Consider the following 22,154-nt stretch of genomic DNA (forward strand, 5'->3'; position numbering starts at 1 on the left):
AAATTTGAATGTAATGTAATCTAATCAAACATTTTTTACAGACTTTTATTGTTTTGTCATGTTTTATTTTGGGTTGTATTGACATGTTTTTTTGTGTTGTTTTGACATGTTTTCTTGTTTTGCCATGTTTAGAATTCTGTATTAACCAATCAGCATTCAGGAACTGCTTTATAAGAATTGTTTCCTGCTCTGTAGGTTCTATTCTGACAGTGAAACGTGGGCAGTACACAAACAGTTCATGTGGGGATCATATCTACTCATTACACCTGTGCTGGATCCTGTGAGTGAACACACACACACGCACACACGTGCACGCACACACACACACACACACACACACACACACTGTTGTATGACTTCCTGTGGGCCCATGTGGATGACCTCCTCTGGGACAAATGTGAGGAAGATGGGACTTTTTCCTCACTTTTTTCATTTCCATCTCTTTTTCTCTCTTTCTAATGAGATCGTCGACCTCATTATGAAGAAATTAGAACTGAATATAGATTGCGGCCATGTGAAAATGGGTGATGAATTGTTTGAAGAGTCTAATGTGGCTTCATGCATTTTATCAAGAATGTGACTGATTCAGACTCTTCAAGTTCAAAGAGTTTCCCATGAGAACATGGCAAAAGGCCCGTTTTGAGAAAGTTTGATGCACATACATCAAGAGACGCCTGTGTTGGGTTTATTCAAATCTTCAATCAGCTGCAAAATCCATATGCATCAGCTGCATGAAAGATTATGATAATTACTGGACCATGTGGTATGAAAAAAGTTGTAAGGTGCTAGAACAAGTTGCAGGGAAGAAAAACTGCTGTTGTTTTTCATCTCGCAAGCATTAATTTAATGACACCCGACATCTAACTTGCAAATCAGTTGAACTTTGATCTTCTCAACAAGGGTTTTGACTAGGGAAATCTTTTCCCACCTTCATTTTTTTGTGGTCATATTAGCCATCTTTTTAAGTGTTCAAATGTCCTGGCTCATCTTCGCTCTCATTTAAAGAGTATGTTGGTGCTCTGCTTTTAATTCCCTCCAAAAAAAAAAAAAAAAAAAAAAAAAAGGTCTTGTCTTTATTGTCGGGCCCAAAGGATGACTTTTAACTTTCTATTCATCAAAGACTCATGACTGCAAATAATAATAATAATAATAGTATGTCATGGTTTCCGCAAAAATATTAGGTAGCACAAATGTTTTCAACACCGATTATAATAATGAATGGTTCTTGAGCAGCAAATCAGCATGTTAGAATAATTTTTGAAGGATGACTCTGAAGACTGGAGTAATGATGCTGAAAATTCAGCTTTGATAACAGGAATACATTAGATTTAACATATATTAAAAGAGAAAAGAGATATTTAAAATTATATTAATAATTTACAATATTACTGTTTTAATGTAATTTTGAGCATAAGTGACTACTTTCAAGAACATCAAAATAAACAGTAGAATAGGTATGCATGTACAGTTTGTATGTATTTATTTATTTACTTTTATTTTATTTCAATTTGTTTTTAATAGTTACCCCTAGGATTAAGTTAATACAGAACAAAAGAAACACACATGTACCTTTCACTAAGTAATGTATTTATTTACCACTGGCTGTTTATATTGCTATCTGTTTCTATTTACAATGGCTTCAAACTTGGCTCACTCAGTCAGATTTTAGAGCTATCAGTTGTTTTTGTTTTGTTTTTAAACACACACACACACACACTATTGCTATCTTAAAGTCACTCATGGCTGGGTTTTCGGTACACAGTGCTTTCAGCTTGATATGAATATCATACTTGAGTGCCACCATCTGAAGTGTACAGTGGGTTTTCCCTCAGGCACAGGGATGAATAATCTTTTCTTTTGGTTTGTTTGCTGCTTCACTTTGTTTCAACTTCTTACTCTCCGATATCTTGCTCATATTTTTTTCTGAAGCTTGAAAAACCATGACAGGAGGACCATACCTCTCCGAAAAATCTGTGATGTACTGCCCAGTAGTTTAATGAATAATACTCACATCAAAATAATGTCTGTCATTATGGTCAGCTGATTTTCTTTTTTTTTTTTTTTTTTTTTTTTTAGGGTGTTGAATTTGTGGAGGCCTATATTCCAGATGCCATCTTGTATAACTTTGAGACGGTAAGACCTTCCTCTCGCACTCCAAACCAATCTATAAATAATGGCAGGATGTTAATTTTGGGGTGAACTATTCGTTTCAAATCTTGAAACCACTGACTGCTTGTTGCTCTGGTGAGTCAGAGGCCTCTCTAGAGTCTTGTTAGTGCTCTAAGAGCCAGATTAACTAGCACCGATCAGATCACTGATAGGATCGGTCCCTTGCATCGGTGTTTTGCACGTCTCAGAACGGGTCGATTACAGAAGCTGTGATTGACAAAGCGGGTCTTGAGGGACCCTGGCAGAGCGAGACAGAGTTTGATGGAGAGGAGAAACACAGAGAACCTGATTGGACCTGAAATGACTTATGGAAAACGAGACTCAATGTCTGTCTCGTCGTCTTGGCATTGACCTAGTCAGACAGTCAGAGAGAGGGGTGAGGGGTCTTGAGCTCGAGACAGGTAATGCAGGCGGTGTGAGGTGAACAACATGCTGAAAGTAAGTGTATGTTGAGCTAGTTTCTGCTGAAATTTATAGTGACTACTTATTGTAATTACTGTTAAAATCAATAATTAATATGGGATCTCTGTCAAGCAGTGTAAGAAGCTTTCAGAAAATCCTTGTCTGTGAAAATGGTGGTGAATACCAAGTTATTTGACTAAGTTATATGACTTCCCCAAGGGGCCTTTCCACAAGGGGAAGTCGTGGCCTAGTGGTTGGAGAGTTTGACTCCTAACCCGAAGGTTGTGGGTTTGAGTCTCGGGCCGGCAATAACACGATTTAGGTGCCCTTGAGCAAGGCACCAAACCTCCAACTGCTCCCCGGGTGCCGCAGCATAAATGGCTGCCCACTGCTCCGGGTGTGTGTTCACGGTTTGTGTGTGTTCAATGCTGTGTGTGTGTGCACTTTGGATGGGTTAAATGCAGAGCACAAAGTATGAGTACGGGTCACCATACTTTCACAAACCCCAGATTCGGAAACCTTGATGTAATGTTTAATGCACTTCATGTTGTCAAGAATAACAATTGGAATTGTCAATTTGTCCATTTTTTGTCCCCTCCCATTATATAATCAAATACATAAAGGATATATTCATAAGTTGGTAGCACTTTATTTTACAGTCCTGTTCCTCATGTACATACTATGTACGTATTATAGTAATTACAATAACTATGTAATAACTAAGTACTAACCCTAAACCCTAACCCTACCCCATGTAGTTACCTTGTATTACCAGAACTTTCTTAGATAAATACACTGTAAGTACACTATAAGTACATGTTAGTACACGTACTGTAAAATAAGGTGCAACCCATAAGTTATATACATATATTTACATTGTGATTTTTGTTTTGATTTATAGGGGGTAAAGATTACAGAACGCAAAGCAATAATTAACATGCACCTGCCAGCTGATAAAATTGGTTTACACCTGAGAGGCGGAGGCATTCTGCCCATACAAAGACCAAACATCACAACTATATACAGGTAATGAGGGGACACTCAAAAAGCATATCTGAAAATACATAAAGCCTTAAATGACTAAAAAGCTTATTTTAAACTATTGCTCTGTCACTAAACTCTATCGGTGAAAATACAGCCAGTCCACTGTCAGGGAGTCCTGTAGCCCGCCCACTTACATTAAAGACATCTTAATGTCAAACAAAAACATATCTGCTGCTTTTCAGAGATTGCATTATAGTGTTTTGAACATTTATAAGTATAAGAATATGACAACCATTCAGTACTTGATTCACAGCATCACTAATGGTTAATACTGCAAAGTGAGTTTATAATACTGAGAAAGTATTTAAAATATTTAATATAAAATATTTAAATGTTTTGTGTGTTTCAAACATGCATCTTTTGTTTATCATTCCTCTCAGAGGTAGTTCTGTGTTTTCATTCATCTCATTCCTGTTCATCTGCATGAGGCCTGAGTTTCTATTTAATGTTAGAAAAATGGTTCGAATTTCTCTCTGTGTTAAATAGCTATTTATTTCATAGTGTTTTATTTCCCACTGACTATATTACACCTTCAGCTGTAAAAATGAAAATGCACTGTATCTCTTAAAGTATCTTTTGGGGTTCTTTGGCATTCAAAGCAGGGGTGATAGACGAATGCATCACAAATGCAAGGTGAAGTACAAGCTATTTAAAATTCTTCTGGCTCGGAGTACGGTGTCTGTGACATGTTATTCACAAACAAGAATCCCATCTCAACTTCAAAGGATCCGTTTTCTACCTGCTCTTCAGTTTCTGGTAAAAAGTTGTACATTTGTGTGATGAAATTTGTGTGTTCCCTCAGCCGGCTTCATCCCATGGGACTGATCGTTGCACTCGATGACAACAAGGCTGCGTCAGGCGAGCTGTTTTGGGATGACGGAGACTCTCGAGGTATTTTGGAGGAGCTAGATATTAATTAAAAGTTTTTTTTCTTTCTCTCTTTCTCTCTCTTGCAGGTCACTGTCAGAAACAAAAAATCTACCTTATACTGTGCTCAATAGCAAGGTTATGTTTTTCTTTTTCGAAAGTGAGGTTGAGTCAGAAGTTCAGATTTCATTTTTTTTTTTTTTTTTTTTTGATGTGTTTCGATTAGCGCAAGAAAAATGCGAAAATGAATGCTGAGCAGGTGTAACGGAGGATTGCTTCTGTGATTACATTTTGGTTCCACGAGCCACTAAAGCAAAGTCTGAGGTGTGGAAAAGTTTTGACCATGTTTATAATGAGAATAATGAGTGAATAATGACGCACCATCAGTGAGCGCAGGAGTGCTGAAGACATCTACAGTGGATTCAATCATTTTCCTCCACAAAAACATGTAGGCTTAGCCTAATCTCTGTGAGTAAAGGTTTTTCAAATGATAACTAAATATTAATTGAGTCTTAAATGCATAATGTTGAGTATTTACGCTAATGTTGGCATTATTCTTTTATTAAATATCATCTGCCAGTGCGAAGCAAATCTGGCAGAGCCTTTATCTTAATTTCGTTATTGCCAAATACCCATTTTTTTTTTTTTTTAAGACTCGTTTTTATTGGTGCGTTGGTCTATTTATAGGTTAAATGAGCCTATGAATGCTGAGATGTCACAGAGGACTTAGGCCCCGTCCACATGGAGACGGAGCTTACCCCAATCGGATCTTTTTTTTCCTCGTCTCAAGAAATATCCGCGTCCACACGAAACCGCAAAATGATGTAGTATACATGCCAGACCAGTATGTGGCGCTGTAATTCTGCCACAGAGATACACTAAAAACAGAGAAGAAGACTTGGACTATGCTCATAAACATTGTGCGTGGTACACAAACGAACATGGAACGAATACATTTATTGATCAGTGTTAATGTTAGTTAATAAAAAGACAATCGTTCAGTGTTTGTCATGTTTTTGTTGCTGTTACGTGACGTAGAGGTGTCTGACTAGGGGGGAGACGTGGGCTGATGACGTCATCGTTTCAGAAAATATACGGATTAGCCGTCCAGACGAAAACGTAAAGACAGCGTTTTCAAATTTATCCACTTTGGGACCCGGTTTCAAAAAATAGCGGTTTCACCTTGCGAGAACCCCGGATCCGTGTGGACGAAACGCCTATCCGATAAAAAATTTGTGCGTATTCACAGAAACGCATCTCCGTGTGGACGGGGCCTTATTTTATTTCTTTATTCCAACTTCCAAGTGGTCTAGTCTACGTTAGTTATGAGTAAAGTATGTTAAAACATGAATAAATGACTCATTGTTGACAAAAGGCAAAAGAGCTGTGTGCATGTGCACATTTGGATAATGTAGGGCTGTATATGGGTTTGGGCTTTAAAAAAGCTGTCAATCAAAATTTACTTGTCGGGCTCGGGTCCTGTCGGGCCTAACTTTTAAGGCCCGATTACAGCTCTATACTAGATACTTGGTAGGCTTTTGCTTTAATTGTTGCCTCAATTCGGTGTGGAATGGAGGTGATCAGTTTGTGGCACTGCTGAGGTGGTCTGGAAGCCCTGGTTTCTTTGACAGTGGCCTTCAGCTCATCTTCATTTTTTTTTTTTTTTCTCATTTTCCTCTTGAAAATACCCCATAGATTCTCTCTGGGGTTCGGGTCTGGGGAGTTTGCTGGCCAGTCAAGCACATCAACACCATGGTCATTTAACCAAATTTTGGTGCTTTTGGCAGTGTGGGCAGGTGCCATGTCCTGCTGGAAAAGGAAATCAGCATCTTCAAAAAGCTGTTCAGCAGAAGGAAGCATGAAGTGCACCAAGATTTATTGGTAAATGGGTGCAGTGACTTTGGTTTTAAAAAAAAAAAACTCAATAGACAACAGCAGATGACATTGCTCCCCAAATCATCACAGACTGTGGAAACTTAACACTGGCCTTCAAGCAACTTGGGCTAAGAGCTTCTCCCACCACCAGTCCAGTTCTTCTCCTTAGCCCAGGTATGATGCCTCGGATGTTGTCTGTGGTTCAGCAAATTTCTTGCACGTTTGTGTGTGGTGGCTCTTGATGCCTTGACCCCAGTCTCAGTCCATTCCCTGTGAAGGTCACTCAAATTCTTGAATTGATTTTGCTTGACAATCCTCATAATGCTGTGGTTCTCTCGGTTGATTGTGCATCTTTTTCCTTCCTTCCACTCAACTTTTTTGTTAACATCCTTGGAAACGGCAGTCTGTGAACAGCCAGCTTCTTTGACAATGAATGTTTGTGGCTTACCCTCCTTGTGAAGGGTGTCAATTATTGTCTTCTGTACAACTGTCAGATCAGCAAGATAAGTCTTCTCTATTATTGTATAGCCTAGTGAACTAAACCGAGAGACCATTTTGAAGGTTTAGGAAAATGTTTTGAGTTGATTAGCTGATTGGCATGTCACCATATTCTAATCACAAGACCAAAGACTTAAATTACTTCAGTCTGTGTGCATTTAGTTTATTTAATACACAAGTTTCACAATTTTAGCTGAATTTCTTGCATAAATGAACTTTTCCAGGACATTCTAATAAATTGTGATGCACCTGTATCCCGTGGCCAGGACATATTATCACGTTCCCGCAAGTTATGTCATAGCCATGACAAAACTAAGTGAACCAACCAAGTCTCCTTATGGGCACCTTACAAAATGCATGAACTTTAGCAATGAATGTGAGATGTAATGAAAAAGCAATGCTGGCTTGAAGCTTTCAAATCGGTCACAGGTTCATTCTTATTGTTAGCTTTTTTGAGCTTAATTATAAGATTTACCCAGATGTTTCTTGGAAAAACAAATAATCCTTGTATTACTAACATTTAAGTTGATTTGTCTGTCATAACTTTTCCTTCTGTCTATTTCTTAGATACAGTTTCATCTGGTGTCTACATTCATTACCAGTTTTCTGTGGCTAATGTACGTCATCCTAATCTCACTTTTTTTTTTTTTTTTTTTTTAGATTGCATTACATTGTGTGTCCATGGCATATTTAAGTCATTTTTAAATGGCAACTATTACAAAAATCTGTAGTAATATCTATTTTTATTTTTTTATCTTTTAATTTTTTTGGCTGGCTCAGGATGTTTTGTCAATGCAAGTTGCCCACAATGGATACACAGATCCAAACAACTTGAAGTTTGAGAAGATCACCGTGATGGGAGTGAACAGCGTTCCTGCTCTCGTGCTTGTGTCGGATGGCAACATCGTTATCACTCTGAATGAGTCCCAGATTGAGTATGATTCTTCCACGAGGGTAATCATAGTTTTTCTTAATATTTTGAATTATTTTATTTTTAGAACTTCTGCTATTGTGTTAGTTTTGTAAAGTTTTAGTAATTTTATTTTGTTAGTTTTTTTTATTCATTTATTTATTTTTGTCTTTAAATGTTTTTTGACATTTTTACTCATTTTTATTTCAGCTTTGGTTATTTTAATAAACTAAATGGAAATCAGAAATGTTGCCTTGGAGACTAACTGACTCAAAAGTCACTGTGACTGTCAATTTACCTTAAAATATATATATTTTTTGGATTTATTTAAATAATATAAAATTACAATTTGGACTTTGGAAATGACCGCAACATTTGTGTTTTTTCATTGTGATATATATTAGAATTTCACACTAAATATACATATATATATATATATATATATATATATATATATATATATACATATATATATATATATATATATATATATATATATATATATATATATATATATATTATTATTATTATTACAGTACTAAATAATACAGCCGTATGCAAACATACATGATGCACTGCAACTGAAGTTAAAAATGAAAGCTATCAGCCAAATAAATTGACAGAAACCTTAATCTAATATTTCCATTAAGCCAAGATTTTCTCGACAAAAAGCCATCTGAAAATAGCCGTCCTTCAAAGGGCTTTACAGAATTCTCAGAAATATATTAGCTAATTTGACATTTGGAGAACATCTCTAAACGAAGTGAAAAATGAAGAAAAAATCACAGCCGATGTAACGTAATTAGGACTGTGAGCCAGTCCAACAAATCATGTCCACAAAATGGAGCCTGACTTCTCTTTAATATAGAGTAGGATTCCCTAGGGTACCAGCAGAGGCCCTGTCATTCCAAGTGAGTGTCCAGGGATGCTCACGGACCAGAGATTGAATTTGTCAGGGCTCTCAAAAGCACACGTACATTAGCCTATGATAAAGGACATCACTTTCTCCCAGAGCTCAAGGTCTTGGAATGACAACATGAGGACGTGCAGACTTTGGTCTTAAACTACGCTTGTAATTTATGGAATGTCTGCCAAGTAACGCAAACGCAACAGTCTTTGTCATTTTTGTCATCCACATCCTTTGACTAGCTGCATCACTGACACTGGCTAGGATTCTGGTGTTAAAAAAAAAAAAAAAAAAACCCTGCTGTCTTAATATGGAAGAAGGACCAAAAGTCTTTAATTTGACCGTGTCACCACACACTGTTTGTCTGCAATAATGTGACAACCTGCACTGCAGCCAATGAAATTTCTGTATTTGAAACCATATTTGTATGTGCTATGTTACTATACTTATACAAAACTCAGACATCACGTTTATTCATGAAGGGTTATGGAAGTAAAATAATGACATATGTCTTTGAAACAAAAAAGCATGCCGAATAGCACTGACTGAAAAAAATATGCATTGCATTAACAGTACTTGCATTTTAATGCCTTGTATATCCAGGACTTGCATTCTAGGTCCTGAAATGTAACATAGTTGTTCGTTTAAGCTGTGAATATTTCAATTAAAAATATTTCACACACCTTTTCATAATTAAAAAAAATAATAATAATTCATATTCACGTTCCAGAATTCACTTCCAAAATATTCAATCGGTTTAAATATACAATGTATAATATTGAACAGGCAAATTTCGGTCAATTTTATTTCACTTTCCAAATTCGCTTCCACAAATTCAGTGGTTAAAATTCGGCAGATAATTCACTCTTTCACATCCGGGAGCTGCAGGAATAGCAGTAGAGCACAGAGGCATGATCTCCATCTGCTGTCAGTCGCTCACCAGCAGGTGGTGCAAGCGGCTGCTGATTAAGACAAAAGCAACAGATGGATTAAGTAAAACAGTTACAAAAACTGATCTGCATAAATGGAGCAGGCGCTAAGCAGAAGTTTTGATTATCGGGGTATGTGGAAAAGCTGATTGTGTGAATGTTTATTTCAACATCTTTGCCTTTACCATAGACTGTACCTCTACGGCTGTTACCCGTAGCCTACAAGTAAGCAGCATTCTCTACTATAAAGGATATCATAATGATGTTTTACCCAACGCTGAAGTACAGAACTAACATTACATCTAAGGAAGACATTGCTTTCGGTTGTTTAGTTTCTGTAACTTTGTGTCATGGCTTGTGTCGCTTTTGGCCCCATCTGCTTTCCATTTTAAAGGGGTCATGAAATGGAAAATCAAATAAAATCGTTCTGATATCAAAATTTCCTCTTGTAATCAAGAAGGCGTTCTGTACAGCTCATGTCTGTCCACCAATCACAAGAGCCATAATGCTGTTAGGTAAAGAAAATCTATTAGGTCTGCTGTTAGGTAAATTGTTTGCTGTATTTGGTCCTCCAGGTACTACATCTGAAAAATCTGGAGCTGGAACTGGGGAAAAACTACACAGTCAGCTGGGAGGTCAAAAACTCTGTAAATATTGATTGTTACCCTGAAGAGGATGAAGATCAGGCCAAATGCGAAGCCCGGGGCTGCATCTGGGAGGTCAGAGAGAGACAATATTCAATATTCAGCCCTTTTATTTTCAAATAGTCTGTTTACAGAAAGCGAAACATAATTGCTTTTATTCATTTTTGTAGCTATTAAGTAGTCCTCGGTGTTATTATGCCGAGAACCACGGCTACATCACCAGCAACAAGGTTGAGACATCAAGTGGCATCACTGTAGATATAGACCGCAATGCCGAATTCCCAAGTCAGCGTTCTCGATCTCGAGACATCAGCAAGCTACGGGTGGATATCATATACATGAGTGGAAGGAGCCTACGTTGGAGGGTATGCTTTTCTATATTTAGGATTAAGACCAAGATAATGACAGAACAATAACAATTTAGATTTATGCATTTGGTAAGTCACTTTTATCTATCTATCTATATATATATATATATATATATATATATATATATATATATATATATATATATATATATATATATATATATATATATGTGAAGAAAGAAATAAACATGTTTACGTGATGAGCTTAATCTAAAGAACCATAAAGAACCTTTTGTGCATAATCTTCATTTTTTAGGAGTGTTGGGAATCGAATCCATAACCTTGGTGTTATTAGCACCCTGCTCTATTGTTTGAGTTTTGTTTTAGGAATTAGGAAAATAAATGAATACATTTAAGGTAACATTTATGTCTGTGACTGATTTTGGTCCTATTCAAATAGATCTTCGACCCATACAATGCACGCTATGAGGTCCCCATTCACCTTGACCTGCCTGCCATGCCAGAAACAGACGAAACCAAAAGAGAGTACAGGGTTCAGATCCATGACAAACCATTTGGAATCCAAGTGATCAGAAAGGAAACAAATGAAATCATGTGAGTAACCTGAATTACCCTGGTAACAGTGAGACCAGAGAGGTTATTTTGGCATTAATGCGGAAGTAAATGGGTAACTACCTAGTAAGTTAGTTTATAAGGTATACTATGTATTTTATCTGTTGTCACTATTTATTGTAGGTTTTTCACTATATGTAACCATCTTATACAATACATTTATATTTATGCATTTTGCATTGCATATGCATTTAGCAGATGATTTCATCTAAAGTGACTTCAAGGTGTGTGTGTGTGTTTGTGTGGCAGAACCTGATTTTACCAAGTGAGACATGTTCCTGGGACAACATCTTTGTTTTCCCTGGAACAACATTGTGTTTAACCAATCAGATTTGAAGAACCAGTTTATAGATTTTGTGAAGTTTACGCTTAAAATCACTGTTTGTTGCTTGTACATCAGTGTCATTCATTCATCATTCATTAAGTCATGCATTTACTGAACTGATAATTCCATGATCACTTACATAAATTATCTACATTAAAAATAAATATATAGTTTTTATTTTAAAATGCATACGTATAAAAATTATTTTAGAAGGGGATTAGCATGTCAAATTTTCCAAAGGTATTGCAACTATAAATTAATTGAGAAAAAAAAAAGAAAAAGGCAACAAAGCAGTATTGTAAAGGAGCGCGTGATCAGCACAGAAGTAACTCTGAATAGCAGAGCTGATGTTGCACTTTTAGGGATTTTCTGAGAGTTTTAGGTCTATAAAAGTTTGCCACCGTATGAAATCTTGAATGTTCTGTTTTGTTAAATCTCATTCTCGTACTCTCTATTTCACTAGATGGGATTCTGCCATGCCGGGGTTTACATTCTCTGATCAGTTCCTTCAGATCTCCACACGCCTTCCCTCAGACTATGTCTATGGTTTTGGTGAAAGCGAACACCCCACCTACAAGCATGACCTCAACTTCCACAAATACGGCCTGTTTGCGAAAGATCAGCCTCCAGGGGTGAGTGTCAGAACCAGTTGTGGTGTTTTACAAGCCTTCCTGCGTGCATTTCATCTGCACTTTACAGCCGGCCCTAGTGTATAGTTTAGTCACTCAATACAGTAATCAAAAGCAGTAATTGCTGTGACAGGTGACATAGTATATGGATGGATAGATAGATAGACAGACTCATATGCAGTGACGCTCTTGCACCTCTCGGCTAACCGTCCTGTTATTGGCTGTCAGTCATTCACAGACTCCATTCATGACACAATGGCCAAAGAAAGAGAAGCAAAGAGAGAGCTTCATGCAGGAAGAGAGAGAAAGAGATGTAATTAGGTTAATTAAAACAGAGAGATGGGATTTGCAGGGTTCATTCCTTTAAGCCAAGTAAAAATCTCTCATTAACACATAATTGTCTGTTTAACACTGAGAACAACTGAAGTTGCTTCACAAACTTGAGCTCTAATCTCTTTCTCCTCATCTGCAGTATAAGCTGAACAGTTATGGAGTCCATCCTTTCTACATGGCTCTGGAGAAATCAACAAATGCTCATGGCGTCCTCCTGCTAAACAGCAATGCTATGGGTGAGTAAAATCACACACTGAGCTAATTGTGTCTCGCTTGGACTGCACTGGACAGTCTTTCTTGTAGGCTAAGACTACGTTAAACACATCTCGAACCAGCCTAAGATGAAGATGAACCAGCCTAACATTATAATGCTGTGAAATACCACTTTGGGAAGACAATCTCAGAATGCATTGGAAAGAATCAAGAAAAACATTCCAACTTTAGAACAGAACAAAGATGTTTTTCTATTTTCTGTAAGATACAAAGCTCTTAATTCAGCTGTGTTTAATGTATTAACCACTGCAGTTAAGTTGTAGAAAACACAGTTTTATGTGTCCTTCACATTTCTGTTTATGTAAAGGGCACTACAGTATCTCCAGGAACAATGTTTTTATTTTCTCTTTATGAGTCTAAAAATTGTCAGTTGGACGCTTGCTGCATCTTTAGTATTGGAACAATTAAGTCCATTACTCGCTGGCACCAACACTGGTGTGAGTTTCGTCAGCAGGTCTTAAGGTTGTGATTAGAGCAAACGTTATTTATCAGAGGTGAGAGGCTGTCATTGAGCTCTAGTGTGAGGAATGTTTATGCTTATTGCAGGAGTTTCTTTTGAGCTGCTTACACATAATAATGGTGGTGCTGCAGTGGGGCTTTTAAAAGAGTTGTGCTCAGAGAGTCTTCTACATTCAACCGCTGTCACACACACACACACACACACACACACACACACACACACACACATACACACACATTTGAATACTTCCATAAAAAACACATGTGCAGGCAGACGAGTAAATGAGCATCCAGAGAACCGCAGCAGGAGAATAGCTTCGATGTGGTTCACTTTACCCAGAGAAGTTCAAAGTAGTGGCCTTCAGTTTAAATGCAGATGTTTAACACCTTAACGCTTAATTTTTAATTTAATGTAACTATTAGCCCTTAATTTTTGAAAGGGCTAATAGTTACAGTCCAGCAAAATCACATTTGGCAGCTTTTGCGCAGACAAATACAATGAAGACACTTTTTAAAATTTAATACATCAAAGCCAAATACTTCAACTAAATCATAGTTGGAAAATGTATTTAATTTAATGCATGAAAAAAAAAGAAGAAGAAAAAAAGATGGGAAACAGTGGAATCCACTACCTGTACTAAACCACTAACTTGCTGTTGTTTGTAAATAAAAAAAAATATAATAAAAAAATAAGCTAAGGTCGACACATTGAGTCATTATGTAATCCTTTTTTTAATTTTGGCTTGTTTTGCTCTTAGATGTGACCTTCCAGCCTACTCCAGCTCTGACCTACCGCACCATCGGAGGTATCTTGGACTTCTACATGGTGATGGGACCCACTCCAGAAGAAGTGGTTCAGCAGTACACTGAGGTGTGTGTGTGTGTGTGTTTCCTGGCTTGATGAGGTTTAGCAGCTGGAGTCTCTCTGCCTCATTGCCCACAGTGTACTCAGTCGAAGCACACACACAAAATAACATCCGAAAACTCACATTCATAAATGAAATACATACATATTTATCTAAAGGAAGCTCGCTTGTCACATAAACAGAAGGGGCCATTTGACTTTCTTAAGCCACTTTAAAATGTATGTCCTAAAATGTATTTGCATAAAATGTTAAATATTTTTCTCCCGTTTTTTGCTTTTTTTTTCTGACAGATGATCGGCCGCCCGGTTCTTCCAGCCTACTGGTCGCTCGGATTCCAGCTTTGCTGCTACGGCTATGCCAACGATAAAGAGATTGCAGATCTTTACAGAGACATGAAAGCAGCTAAAATACCTTACGTTAGCAATCTCATCTTGTAGTTTGTGCTTGTGTCTTTCAGTCTCCTCCTGAACACAACATTAAACACAGTCATGTAACTCTCACCGACCTTCAAAACTTGCATCAGAACTTCAGGAATATTGTTTTTTTTAAATACCTCAACCAGTTATTTTGCAGTGATGTGCAACTTGAATGATGATAACACAACATTCTGTGGCTGTATTAAGACCTGTATTAATTAATGTGGTACTTGAAGTTTATAAAAATGCCTTCGTAGTCTGCTTGTGAATGGACAAAAGTAATGAAGACATTTTTATAACTAATGAATTAAAGCCAATTACTTTATAAACTAGTTCTAAATAAACAGTTATAGATTTTCTGTTACAATAATGTTAATCTAATAGGAGATTGTGAAAATATCCCATAGACTTTGACTTGTGCCAGTAATTAACCACCTGGCAACCATGCAGAACACCTTAGCAACCACTCACAACATCATGCTGCCTTCCTTTACATTTACATTTAGTCATTTTGAAGATAATTTTATCCATAGCAAAATATAATAGGGAGAATTTGCAGAATTAAATGTGTCAAACCAAAACCATTACTAAGTTGCCACTAAATTACTCTCATTTAAGTTTAATGATCATAATATCTGACTTTTGAATACTTAAAGGATGTGCAATATGCAGACATTGAGTACATGGAGAGGCAGATGGACTTTACGCTGGACCAAGTGAACTTTAAAGAACTGCCTGCTCTGGTGGACGAGATGAGGGCTGAGGGAATGCGTTTCATCTTCATCCTGGTACGAGCTATTCCTGATTACTCGGAAAAGCAAAGTTGTTTCTATAAATTGCATCAGTGTGGTCAGTTCTTATTCCGGCCAGAAACATGCAGTGAAATGTATTCTGTACCAGATTTACATGCTTTTTTGTTTGTGTGCTTTAGGACCCAGCGATAGCAGGCAATGAGACAAAAGGCTCCTACTCTGCATTTGATACCGGGATTGAAAAAGACGTTTTCATCAAATGGCCCCCTGAGCTCAGCAATGACGTTGTGTGGGGAAAGGTATGACAAACACCAAGAAGAAGAGTAACATATATTGATTCCGGGTCAATCCCACATAGTTTTGTTGACTGGATATTTTTCTCTCTTCTGTGGCACAATTAGAGGTCCAAAATGCAGATCCTACACAACCTTAAAAATCCTCAGCATTCATCTAAAAAGCTCTATGGCCAGAGGCATATTAAAATGTGAATAAATCAACTTACATTGTTGATTTCAAATGTCAGTTGTGATCGTTCCTGTTGCGTGTCTTTAATCTGGCAACCCACGTGAGTGTGAAGTCTGAGGAGAACGAGTCGGGAGAAACAACTCTTTTCAACATTTTTTATTTGGACTGCAGTTCTCATTTCAACTGTTTGCAGTCATTATTACATACTGCACCTTTAAAGCGGGAATCTTCATCTGGAATGTGTCATTAGTTGAAGGGATTTCACAAGACTAAGAGGATGGAAAATTTGTAATACCAAAAACACTTGGAAAAAAAAACTGAACAGATTATTCACCCAACACAACCACATTTTCATTAAAGCTTGATTTGTTTCAAACGTTTTGTTGTTTCTGTCGGTCACAGGTATGGCCTGACTATCCCAATGTCACTGTGGACAATTCTTCGGACTGGGATACTCAAGTAGAGGTATCTGCCTCTCACTTCATTATCTTTTCCTATAAATCACTCTTTTTATCTCTCTTTAATCAGAGAACCGGACATATTTTCTTTTGTATCCAAGTCTATTCAGTCTGAAATTGTCAGTACAATGGGCTATGATTGCAAATGCAGTCAAGAGAGAAGAGTGTGACATCATAGGTGCTGTCAGCCAATCAGCATGTAGAAGACACACCAACAGCCAATCAGAACAGATCAGAACTGAATCAGCACATTATTATTTAAACAAATTGGCGTGTTTCACTACTGAAATATCCAATCAGCTTGTAGTAATGGTTGAAGTCTACAGCAGTTCTTAGAATGGTTGTTTCATTTCAACTTTCAGCTATTCAGAGCTTTCGCTGCCTTCCCTGATTTCTTCAAGAACGGTACAGCAGAGTGGTGGGGAGAGCAGATTAAAGACTTTTACAAAAACATCATGAAGTTTGACGGACTTTGGATCGTGAGTGCTTTGTATTTTTTGATGGAATGAAAAAAGTAAAGATGCTACACAACTTGTTCAAGCTCCTGTTAGATGCCATAGCTGCTGGTCTTAAAACAACTTTAACATATATATATATATATATATATATATATATATATATATATATATATATATATATATATATATATATATATAAAATGATAGCTTCATAATAATGTTGTTGGGATGTTGATTCAAGGTTAAACACGGCCATGCCCCATTTCTGCACTCATTTGTGTACTGTTTTCTCCTTTGCATTCATTAAATGATAACGTTGTCTTTATGTTTTGCCTTCTGAAGGACATGAATGAGCCAGCCAGTTTCGTGCATGGAACCGTTGGAGAAAATTGTCTAGGGAATGATGGTTTGGAAAATCCTCCATACAAGCCCTGTAAGTTTGTTTGAGTGCACGATGGTCAACATTTATACCTGTATTTAGCACTTTCTGTCCTAAATTAATCTGTACATGTGTGACATTTCCCAGCACTGGAGTCCAAGCTCAGAGGTCTGAACCATAAGACTTTATGCATGAACAGCGAGCAGATCCTTGCCAGTGGCACACGTGTCAAGCATTATGATGTCCACAACTTGTACGGCTGGTCTCACACGAAACCCACTTACGAGTGAGTTTTCTGTCCTCCATATTCACTATTGTTTTAGTTCTTAATTGTTCTGGAATGAGTTTTAATTTGTGTGCTTGTTTATGTGTATTTCCCAGTGCTTTGCTTAGTACCACTGGAAAGAGAGGTGTCGTAGTTACCCGTTCAACATACCCGTCTAGTGGGCGCTGGGCAGGACATTGGCTGGGAGACAACTACTCTGCCTGGGACCAGCTTCTGAAGTCCATTATAGGTATGTGTTTAGCGGTTCTTGGAAAGTTAATCATCGCTATAGTGCTTGGATTTAGTATACACTATTGTTCAAAAGGTGTTTGAATGATTTCTGGAGGATCATGTGACATTGAGGACTTGAGTAATGATGCTGAAAATTCAGCTTTGATCACAGGAATACATTACATTTTAAATCTATAAAAATAGAAGATCATTATTTTAAATTGTAATAATATTTCACATTTATTGTTTAAATATTATTTTAATAATACAAGTCTTGGGGAGCATAAGAGGCTTATTTGAAAAATATCAAAGACTTCTAACCACCCAAAACTGTTGAATGGTATTGCATATTAAATGGGAACTAAATAAAGTTGTGCAGTGAGAATTTCAATGTATTGGTTTTCTGAGGCATCAAAAACATATATAACATATAAATATAAATGCATAAATATTGTGCAAGAATCAAAGAAATAAAAAAGAGCATACCAAGTGCTGAACTGAAAACAACAGAACTTGAAATGCAACAGACAGATAACTTTGTCTCAGATTATTATAGTGACTTCTTAAAACAAGCCTGTAACTAATCATCCAGAACACCTTGGCACAACATCACAATATTTGTCTGTATCCTTTTGCTTTTGACCCACCTCCCTCATTAAACATTGTTATTGTTGAACATCTACTGTAAAGTTCATTGTATACCTGAATATTGGCATACATGAATCCCCCCCATCTATCTTTCAGGCATGATGGAGTTCAGCATATTTGGCATCCCTTACGTAAGTGCCTCTCTCTTTCTGCTGCAGCACTTGCTATTGATTTTTTATTTGTGCTTTATTTCCTATCAAACAATGTTTTTAGTTCATTTGGGTGCATTACAGTAGCATGCAGCCATTACACTGACTCTAAAGTTTATTTATTAATGTTTTGGAGTTGGCTCTTGTGGCCCTGTTTTTACAGAGATCTATAGTTGTGTTCTCTCTCCCTCTCTCTCTCTCTCTCTCTCTCTCTCTCTCTCTCTCTCTCTCTCTCTCTCTCTCTCTCTCTCTCTCTCTCTCTCATTCTCCCTTTTCACTCGTGTTTCAGACTGGTGCTGATATCTGTGGCTTCTTTAATGTTGCTGATTATGAGATGTGCATTCGTTGGATGCAGCTTGGAGCTTTCTATCCGTTCTCCAGAAACCACAACACCATCAACATGCCAGTAAGAACACAGCTTTAGAGAATTTTTTAATCATGAATTTTTTGATGATTTTTGGACCAGTGTTAACCCAAACTTGACCAAATCATATTCTAAGCCTAGGTATGAGGCTAGCTTGATCAGTCAATTGAATCTGAGCTTTTTTCCCTTTTAAAATCACGTCATTAGAATTTTTGGATCTAAAAATAGGGATTTTGAGATGAAATTTGTAATGCTGCACATTTGGGGGGTGGGGTACTTGTAGTTTTTATAATTAAAATTGCAATTTAAAATTTGATGAAAGAAAACCCATTGACATGTAGGGCCATTGTTCAGTAAACAGTGTGAAACTGATCTTAATTGAGACTGATTTGGTGTTCAGCCAGATAATAAGTGACAGTGAGTGACATGCATCAAAACTGAGGGTGAAACAAGATAGTCACTGTACAGACCGCCATGACAACTTCTATATGAACGCTTGTCTGTATGATGCCCTGAGAGAGTATGAAAATGATCTCTGAATCACTGAGACAGACAGTACAGTAGTTCATCACAACGCTCCAAAACACACGGCGGCAATTGAAAAGGGCCTCCCACACAGGCTCTGACTAATATCTGGCATCCGTAGACAGGTGGGCTGTCAGGTATTCACTCTGGCACTTGTTTAAAATGTGACCTTTGCAAGTGTTTGGACCTGTCACAAAAATCTAATAAGCCCGGGGAGTGAGAGGGATCGATATGGCGTTAGGAAAATGCTGCAGTGAGTGGATGTGGCAGCTTTGTAGCTAACAGATAGATTTCAGGGTATAATTAAATGCTCACAGTTATCCAGAAGCCTTCTGGGGTTCAGTCATTTAGAAACAGCTTTACTGAATGGGTGATTAAAAAAAGGACAAACAAACAAATAGAATTTAGAGTGGGAATGGCCTAAGATATATGCCCTGAATGTCCTATAGGATCCTGTAGCTCAGGTGGTGAAGAATTGGACACAAATGTCAAAATGAATAAATGTAATGAGTATCAAGATTCTACTGGATAAATAGAAGTTCCATGTGGATTTATATTTATTCCTATTTAAATCTAAGAATCCTGTTGGAAGTTGATTGATTGATTTAACGTTTAAATTTAATTTTGATTCATTTAAATTAACCTAGCTTTAAATGATTTTTGTTTAAATTTAAGTGTATACATATTTAAATTAACAGAATTTTCTTTCTTTCTTTCTTTCTTTCTTTCTTTCTTTCTTTCTTTCTTTGTTTGCTTAACGATTTTAACGTTTACTTTTGTTAATGTTTATTTACACGTATCTGTCTAAATATTTTCAAATTGTATTTATTCATGCAATTTAACCAGATTTTAATCAACTTAAACATTTTTTTAAGATTCAGATAAGAATTTCTATTACAATCCTTTTAGAATTTGTTGCAAATTATGACAGAAATTGGGGTTGAAAGAATAGTGTTTGCTAACTGCTCCCTATCATTTTGCTGTATTTGTCAATAAATATGGCGAAATTAAAAATAAAAAAAAAATCACAGAAGTAAAAAAATAAATAAAATAAAACTCTTATAAAATGATGTATTAATTCTGGTATTTAGCGCGCACTGACCGTAACAAGACAATTTTGAGTGCTTTATTAAAACAAAAGTGCAGAGCAGCTCTTGGGAGACAGCATGTCCGAATATTTTCCACTGGTATCCGGTGTGGATGTGCCCTCCACGTGTCTCAAAGACAGTTTCAATAAGAGACTGTCCTCAGCTCGCCTCTACCCCTGCATCCCGACGTATTTATCTCTGCACTTCCCCTTGGTGCTGTAATTACCCCTCCAAGATGTTATTAGTTTTAATGTGGCTAAGCAGGCAAATGGAAGGTCATCCAGAGACAAACAGCATAGGACGGGGGTCGTCAAGGTGGCCTGAATTACTAAGTGATAGAGAGAGACATGGTGGATAGTGAGTAAGAGAAAGAGAGACACTTCATGAATGTGTTTTTTTTTTTTTTTTTGGTCATCTGTTTGGTTGTGTAAATCTAAAAGTTTAATAATTTCACGTCATGCATTAAAAGTATATATATATTTTTTAGGAAATTTAGTAATATTAATAACGTGCTCTGACTAGCACTGGAAGTAGCAAATCATGGCTATATGTAGTTTTTATTAATTTTATGAATTTCAGTGTTCATTATTATTTTTGTACATCAAGTACATAAAATAAAAATGTGTTTGTGTGTATATGTGTGTGTGTGTCTATATATATATATATATATATATATATATATATTTTTTTTTTTTTTTTTTTAATTGGGAAGAAGTTTAGAAAGATCACCTTATTTGCTCCTAATATTTGACTAAGTCATTTGCCAGTGCAAATGTTCCACAGCTGCCAGAGAGAAAGAGACTGTGCTGCAGAAGCCAGCTGATAATTCTTCCACTGCTGCCAAGATTTCCAAGTTCGTCCGTCTCTCCATCACACTAAGTCACATACTAATGCAGTCAGAGGGCAGTACATTTGGAATAATTTGGCTTTTTGTCAGCGAGCAGAAGTTGGCTCTAACTGAAGGAGGGTCTAGTTCATTCAAACACTTTAACACAGAGATATAAGCTTTTCCCATTACATCAGAAGGAGTTTTCACTATGAGTGAGCGAGTGAAAAAAATACTAAAGATCCTAGAGGTCAGAAGGGCAAGAACGGTATAAAGCTACTGTATTCAGTGTGTTTGCTAAGCCTGCCATCACTATTATTATAATAATTATTATTATTCAATTACTATTTTACTATTTTATTTTTTTTAGCCTTAGCATATAACATACAGAAACTGTGGGGAGTTCTCACTTCATAAAGTGTTTAATTCATGTTTAAGTATTAGCACGCACACATTAGCGGTCGGATCTGTGAACGTGTGGTACTTGAGAAATAATTATCAGATACAGTTCACCTTTACATCTGTGAGAACGTTAACTCACACCCACCGCTCTTAACAGCACTCAGTGTGAGCTCCAGGCCAGCGACGGGGCAGAGCCGCTCTCTATCTGACAGATGATTAACATTCAGCCTATACACACACACACACACACAGGCACAGATGCTAAAAATGGTGTACAGATATGTCTGGTTTCACGGGACACAGCTGTACGGATTTGGATTGTGCAAATATGAAATATAGTTCAGGGCTAAAGTATTTATTCCCATGGTGTCACAATGCATAATGCAGGACATGTGATGTTCTAGATCTATCTGTTTGCAGCTGGATCATAAATGAATCAGTTATTAATAGAATACAAATAGTTCATGAAATATTGATTAACTGTGTGTTACATTTATATATATATATATATATATATATATATATATATATATATATATATATATATATATATATATATATATATATATATATATATATATATATATATATAACATTTAAAATATAGATCACAATAAATATTAAAACTATTTTAACATCTACAGTACATTGCAAGGA

The 22,154-nt window shown here is 36.7% G+C and overlaps 1 pseudogene; it reads left to right on the forward strand.

Annotated features, from left to right (window-relative positions):
- LOC113093592 (sucrase-isomaltase, intestinal-like) overlaps positions 1 to 22,154 on the forward strand; it is a 42,630-nt pseudogene that overhangs the window by 13,411 nt on the left and 7,065 nt on the right.

This window comes from Carassius auratus, unplaced genomic scaffold (genome assembly GCF_003368295.1).
Source record: "Carassius auratus strain Wakin unplaced genomic scaffold, ASM336829v1 scaf_tig00215108, whole genome shotgun sequence".
NCBI classification, from domain to species: domain Eukaryota; kingdom Metazoa; phylum Chordata; class Actinopteri; order Cypriniformes; family Cyprinidae; genus Carassius; species Carassius auratus.